This window comes from Notothenia rossii (genome assembly GCF_949606895.1).
Source record: "Notothenia rossii genome assembly, chromosome: 6".
Classification (NCBI taxonomy): Eukaryota; Metazoa; Chordata; class Actinopteri; order Perciformes; family Nototheniidae; genus Notothenia; species Notothenia rossii.
The window spans coordinates 84,586,776-84,594,264 of NC_136909.1; the positions used below are offsets into that span (position 1 = coordinate 84,586,776).

A 7,489-nucleotide genomic window follows, 5' to 3' on the forward strand; every position below is an offset into this window, starting at 1 on the left:
GTATGTATAATGTATGTATGCCACGACTAATCTCCTAATCCTCATGTTGATTTAAATATGAACGTAATAACGAGATATATGATTACTGTAACAAGCCCGAATAAACCGACAGTGGAGAAAGTGAGAGGAGAGAGAGGATTACTCTAGTTTCCAACGCCCTCCATCGGCAGCGACATCTCCCTCCCTCTCTCTCTCTCTCTCCCCCCCTCTCTCTCGCTTTCTCTCCCCCCTCATCCCGTTGCTGCTGCCGCGCGCCCGTTCGTCTCGCTCACACCGCTTCCGAGGCTCGTGGAGAGAGGACGGATAAACGGCGCTGACTGAACCGGATTTCATACCCGGAGGAGGGAGGGATGCTACGGTGATTTCCCTTTTTATTCTCCTGACAACCACCTCTATCAACACCACTCCTCTCCATCACTTCAGTATTGGAACCTTATCAAGAAGACTGTCTGTCATCTTTTTTTAATTTCATCTTGCTTGATTGGTAAGGGGATTTGTCTGCCTCTGCGCTCCAGCGGATAAGAAAAAAGGACATTTTGGGTTTGTTTTGTTCTCCTCCGAGCGCACTCTCCTAACAGAACAAACTGGGGTTCCCATCAGTGGATGTGTTGGACATCTGATAGAAGAAGCAGTACTTGTTGAGAGATCGGCTTGTATATATTGGGGGGGATTTCCTTGGAGAGACGGACGGCTGCGCACGGACTCTCTCACTTCCAAAGGTAAGGCTTAAGTTAAATAATTCTGCATCCACACAGTCCCATTCATCCCCTTCATTTCTGCGGAGGCTTTTTAATGAGCGTAAAAACCGGAGAGGGAGACCGGAGTGAGGGCTCTCGGTTCCCGGTATGCTGGTTCGAGTCTGGATTGGTCCAGACGCAGGATTGTCACACATCAATTACACATTAAAATGTCACCATGGACGTTTATGTGTGAGATAGGCTACTAAGGAATATCACCACAGAGTGTTTGCGCATTAGAGGTAAAGTGAGAGTGTGTTTGCTCTGCTGCCGAAACAGAGCTCACTTTCTTCAGTGGATGACGGTTGGATTGGTGCGTTTTATTCACACACTGTATTTATTCACATTTCCAGCGCAGTGTGTTTCTGAGTGCGGTTTTTTCGCTCGTTTGGTGTGTCCTTGCGCGTCTGCGAGAGTGCATATATTGTGTGTGTGTGTGTGTGTGTGTGTGTGTGTGTGTGTGTGTGTGTGTGTGTGTGTGTGTGTGTGTGTGTGTGTGTGTGTGTGTGTGTGTGTGTGTGTGTGTGTGTGTGTGTGTGTGTGTGTGTATGCAAGTGTGTGTGTCTGGCCACGTATAAAGGCTCCGTGTGCAGCCTCTCTTTTCGCTGCCTCCCGGAGCCTCTGCGTAACGGCGACGCACAACTTTTATTTGGCTCACCGTTTACATGGGCTGGATGTGGACCAAATCACATCATTCATAAAGGAGAGAAACCACTCAATCACTTGAAAAATTCAAACGAGGCATACTTTTCTTGGAGTGGCAGCTATTTTACTGTCTCGTCCTCTTTTATCCAAACTCACCTCCTGAGTATTTCTCAGTTTAAATAACCAACTCTATCCTCTCTCATCGTCATTTCCTCACAGACACCTCTTTGCACGGCTCATTATCTCTGTGTGGAATCAAGCTCTTGAAATGAGAATCCCTAAAGATCCCATATGGTTAGTATTCAGTCCATTTTAATACTTTAGCCAGAGCCTCGTCCTTGCTCTCTCCATGTGGTGAAAGTGCATAAAATTGCTTAGATATCATTGTGCCCGTAGGGTCATTTCAGACACACTCTGCGTTCAATTATGTCCGCGCGCTTTGCTCCGCGTGCCTGCAGGGCCACAGTATAGATCAGCCTTTAATTGTTGCGCATGCATATACCATTGAAATCTTGGTGCTGCTGGTTGCTATATGATAAATTATGGATGGACTGGGCACCGAGCTGCTGATGAGTCGGTTTCGGTGAGTGAGATATCGGGGTATAATTTGGGCAGCTGCAATTCCGCTGCGTTTTCAGGGAGAGGCGGTCTGGAGTCTTTGGTATTCATGGCACAGCTCAAGATTGCTGCTCTGAAGCAATAATCTATCTCCCTCTGCACCTCTCTCTCATTCTGTCTCCCACACTGTTGCTCTATGAAATGTCTCCCCCCTTCCCAGGCTCTCTCCCTTCTGCTTTAGTCTTATGGGAGCCATTGAGAAAATCATTTGCTGTTGTATTTTATTCGCTGTTTCTTGCAGCATCCTTAATCTGCAAACCCTTCGGAGGAACTTGCTGCAGTTTGTTAAACAAAGAGAAACTTCTTGTATCCTCTCAGGTGATTTTTGTCTTGTAGTTTGCAGTGTTGTATCAGCGTTTTCCTCCACACATCCTTATTATGTGGTTACTTCTCAGACAGTGCTTCGCTGCTTATTCCCGCCCCCCTGCATTTTCCTAATTAGTCTTCAGACCAGTCAACATTTTTTGAAGAAACACTGAATTCTCCCTTTTTTCTTCCGGCTCTGTGAGTTTAATTTGTAGCCACTCAGAAGACACATCACATAATGCCTGTGTTCAATTGCTGCTTTTTTCTTCTTCTAGTTGCTGTTTTACCGGGCTTAACATCACAACTTTCTCTTTGCAGTGTTTTTGTAAACAGCACAACAGTATTGCCCAATTTGTGCTCCATGATGTTTTGCGTAATTCACTAATTAATTATTCTATCGCCCTCCATTTCGGTCATAGTAACTCAGCTTGAAGGGAGATAATCAAGAGGGAACGAGAGAGGAGAAACAAGGACATAAGAGTGAAAACGCGTCAGTGTTTCTTCAGAGAACCACCGCCGTCTGAGACCTGCAGACAGAAAGTGCCCGTCATCACTCAGCTATCTCAGGACAGCTAGCTGCCTTGCTAGGGCTTTTATGTCTGGGAATGTGATTGTATATTCTTTAAAAGCAGAAGCCCCTTGTATCATGGTGAGCAGTAGGCATATAGCAACCTGGCTGTGGATGAAAGCAGTTGGGATATAACACTTTTTCACTGATGTTCAGCCAGGAAAATGGGAGAGTGACAGTAATGTCGGCAGATTTGTCTACGCAGTGGCAGGACCTGGCAGGGGAAATGCTCTGTGTTCCTTATAGAGATATCATTAAATGTGTGCATCGCTGTTTGAAAAGGCCAGAGAATGAAGCAGGTTACAGACTGTGTTTGCGGGGAGTATACAATAAGTGATTAAAGATCATAAAGAGAGAAAGTGCCTCGACTTAATTTTGGAAAAATATACCTTAGAAATATTTGCATTTAGATTATTTGTACTTTTGATTTGATTTGCCACAGTTAGTTCTAGTTGGTTTATGTAATCCCTGGACAGATGTTGTAAATCAACCTAAAAACACATTGCATTTCAAATAAAAGTAAATTCAATCAGTAGAAACATGTCAAATAGATGCTTGTAATAGCCCATACTGGACATGCTGATAATCAAACATACATGTGGCATAGCTTGTGAAGACTTCATGAAACATTCACACTGTCATGTTTCTTTCTTGCAAGTGTGTGTTTGATTGTGAGCCACTTTTAACGTCAGTATTGCCAAAGCTACTCTTCTCTCATTCTTCAGATGCATGTAGAAGGAGTAAAGCTTGGCCAACTAGAATGAGTTTAAAGGAAACTGACGTATAGCTCAGCGGGGGGGGAGATAGAAGGATTAATTTATTACACTGTAATCGTTATATTTATATTTAATTAGGCTCCAGCTGCTCAGCTCTCACAAACTGTGGCATTGTATATGTGTTTCTTTGAAAGTGTACAAAGAGCGAGAAGGAGAAGGGAGATGAGGAGGCAGAAATCAAAGAGGAGAGTTGAAGAGCTGGGTGACGACAGAGGGAGCTGTTGGGCTTTCTGCAGAAACCACGCTCTGCTTTTTCCTTATAATTCTTTCTAAATCCCTCTTTTTTCTTTCTGTCTCCATGTTTTTATTTTTTTCCACCTTCGTCCCTCTCCCTTTTCTACGAGACAGAGAGATGGAGAGGTAGTTAGGATCCACATACATATACACACACACACACACACACACACACACACACACACACACACACACACACACACACACACACACACACACACACACACACACACACACACACACACAGTCTGGATAAGCATGTCCACCCTGACTTCTGTTCAGATTTACATTACCACCAAGAGAGAGAGAGAAAGGGGGAGGGGGAGTAAAGATGGGGGACTGAGGAAGTTTTTTTTTTCTCTCTCTTTCATTCTGCTCAGTTTTCTTCCCCTGGTCCCTTAGACACAGAAACCCGAGTCAGCATTACAGACGACGGGTTCAACTTCAGCATTCGACTTCTTTAACTGTTTTAATGTGTCTCAACCCCTTCCTGCTCTGAGTTTTCCAACAGATTTTAAATTGTATTTTTGCTGTCCTCTTCTCCTTCTCTATTTGAGACGACATACAGAGAATCCTTTCGGTTTGTTTTGATCTACGAACAGTTTAAAAATGCCCGTCCAATCATAGGACATAGTGGAGATATGTGAAATAGGACAACCTGTTAAACTGCAGTGTGACAGTGAAAGTATTTCAAGTATACTAATCGAGAATTGAAGTGTTCATGTATCACATTAACAAACCAGAAAACACAACAAAACATATACTTTTTAACAACCAAACAAAAAGTGTAAATGTCGTAATGTGTACTTCTATAATTGTAAAAGATTAAGATCGCCCCTGAGGGGAAATTCAGCTTTTCACTCTTGCGTTGCGTTACAGTTACACACATAGGCCTGAAATACACACACGTGACCTATAGACATGCACTGATAAAGAGGTACCAGTCCACACTCTGTATTTTTGGTCTGATTTGGCACTTGAACCAACAACCCTTCTGTTCCCAAGCCACGTTACAGAGCTACTACCACCATGTATACAGTCCCCTTTGCTGCTTTACTTTTACTAAAAGGAGGCTGTGGCTCAGTGGATGGTGTGATGGAATTCGAATCAGGGGGTAGCAAGTCGTTGTGTCCCTGGGCAAGACACTTCACCCCAAATTGCTCCTGTGGGGATTGTCCACAGTACTGAATGTATGAAAGTCGCTTTGGATCTAACAAATGACATGTTATTATAATACTTATTTGCTTCTATTTTGAACGGCGTCAAGAGAAGCATGCAAAAAGTAATTGTACCTGAGTATAAAGACAACAGAAATATATTCTAATCCTCACTACTAAATGGCCCCTAATCATTCATTCCATCAGTTTGAACACTGTCTTCAATAAGTAAGGTTATAGTGATTTATATTTACAGCAGTGCGATGGGATTATAACTCTAATCCCCAGATTAAACATCGGAGGCAGTAATTAGTGTTTCTGACCTTTAATCTCTCTACTTGCCCTCAGGGGGAAAGGAAAGACAGTGGCTGATTTGTTTCCATTTAACGAGGGAGATATGGTAGATTTGGGGGAGAGGGGGGGGGGTATTTCCTGGGGTATCAGAGCACGTGAGGATCACAGGTGGTTCAGTGCTGTTGACATAGCTTCCTGGCAGTATAATGTCCCGGGTTGAGTTTCCCCCGGACGTTTAAGCGTGGGCTTTGTTTCTTTTTCTTTTCGCTCATGTGGTTTCACTTAGCGCTCGGCATTCCCGTCACAAGAACAGTTGGAGTTAAGAAACGGAGAGGGAAGTCACCCACGTGTATAAATACAGGTTTAATAAGTCTTTTCAATCCAAATTGACATTTTAAATCAGTCTTTTATCTATTAACTGTGTGAAAACTATTTTGTTAATCTTTTGCCAGCATCCCACTGCATGCTGGGATTTAATCGAATCATTTAGACCCTGAATCAAATTAAAGTTAGTACGCTGGGAAATGTTTTTTTTCTCTTTCTGTGCAGAGACAGAAACGTGTGACAGCGTGATTAATAAAAGTGTCCCGTGCTCTCGTTATGTTAGAGGAGAGTCACATTGAAGTCATTAAGGAGAGAAGCTGGAAGGATGCTCATAAAGACCTGGAGAGACAGGAAATAAAAAGAGACCACAAATAAAACCAGAACAACAAAAAACACCACTTAGAGCAATTAAACAGCAACATGTGGCGACACAGGAAGGCTCCAGCATCAACTGAACGACAACTTCTCAAAAGAGATTCTGCTTTTTCATCGTCTCTCATCGTCCTGAGAGCATAATAATAATACATATTTATATAACACTTTTCATACAGCACATGCAGCTCAAAGTGCTTTACAGAATGACAAGTTAAAAACAAACAACAACAAGAAAGAACTTTAAAAGGTACATGCAGCAAAATATATATCAGGTTAATAGACACAAGGATACGGAAGAGGATTAGGGCCACATGATTGTTTTTTGGGTGGGATTTGAAAAAAAAAACGTTTTTTAGAATTCAGACTTTATTCACCGAATTCTGACTTTTTCCTCAGAACAAAAAAAAAAACATGTTTTTTTCAAATCCTCCCAAACATTTTTTTGATTTGGCACTAATCCTCTTCCATACAAGGAGGCACACTGTATGATAATAACTTTATAATAAAATACATAAATAATGGGTTCTCTCTGACAGAGAAGACACACGAGTCGATGCAGCAATATAAAACACCATAAAACAAAGTGAACATAGCTACAACAGAAATACAAATAAAAAGATTAAGACCTATAGAATAAATAAAACAATACGTAAATAATAAAGAGTAAAATAACGAATGCCTCCGGCTGTTGAAGGAAGTGTGACGGTGTTTAAAGTTAGAACATGTTGTTTCTCTACAGTTAGTTTAACCTTTCCTCTCGTACATTGTGTACAGATGTACTGCCAGATGTGTGTGTGTGTGTGTGTGTGTGTGTGTGTGTGTGTGTGTGTGTGTGTGTGTGTGTGTGAGATAATGCCAGATCGATGTTAAATCAGGATTAACGAGTGATTTCATTGATCTCACTATTGATGATCAGAACGCAGCGTTGACGGTGGACATCGATCGGAGTAGAATGAGAATGGATTACTCCAGATAGAGAGCGCTATCGATCAGGGCACGTTGTGTGTTCGCTTGTGTGTGTGTGTGTGTGTGTGTGTGTGTGTGTGTGTGTGTGTGTGTGTGTGTGTGTGTGTGTGTGTGTGTGTGTGTGTGTGTGTGTGTGTGTGTGTGTGTGTGTGTGTGTGTGTGTGTACGTACGTGTGTGTGTGTGTGTGTGTGTGTGTGTGTGTGTGTGTGTGTGTGTGTGTGTGTACGTGTGTGTACGTGTGTGTGTGTACGTGTGTGTACGTGTGTGTGTGTGTGTGTGTGTGTGTGTGTGTGTGTGTACGTGTGTGTGTGTGTGTGTGTGTGTGTGTGTGTACGTGTGTGTGTGTGTGTGTGTGTGTGTGTGTGTGTGTGTGTGTGTGTGTGTGTGTGTGTGTGTGTACGTGTGTACGTGTGTGTACGTGTGTGTGTGTGTGTGTGTGTGTGTGTGTGTGTGTGTGTGTGTGTGTGTGTGTGTGTACGTGTGTGTAC

At 42.8% G+C, this 7,489-nt stretch overlaps 1 protein-coding gene across 1 annotated transcript in view; it reads left to right on the forward strand.

Moving 5' to 3' along the window:
* The first annotated feature begins 286 nt into the window (after positions 1-286).
* The window catches only part of cdh11 (cadherin 11, type 2, OB-cadherin (osteoblast)), a 122,108-nt gene continuing 114,905 nt past the window's right edge, over positions 287-7,489 (forward strand). The window contains exon 1 of the mRNA XM_079689983.1: positions 287-719. The gene's annotated coding sequence lies outside the window, so the exon portion shown is untranslated. The remainder of the gene's footprint in view (positions 720-7,489) is intronic.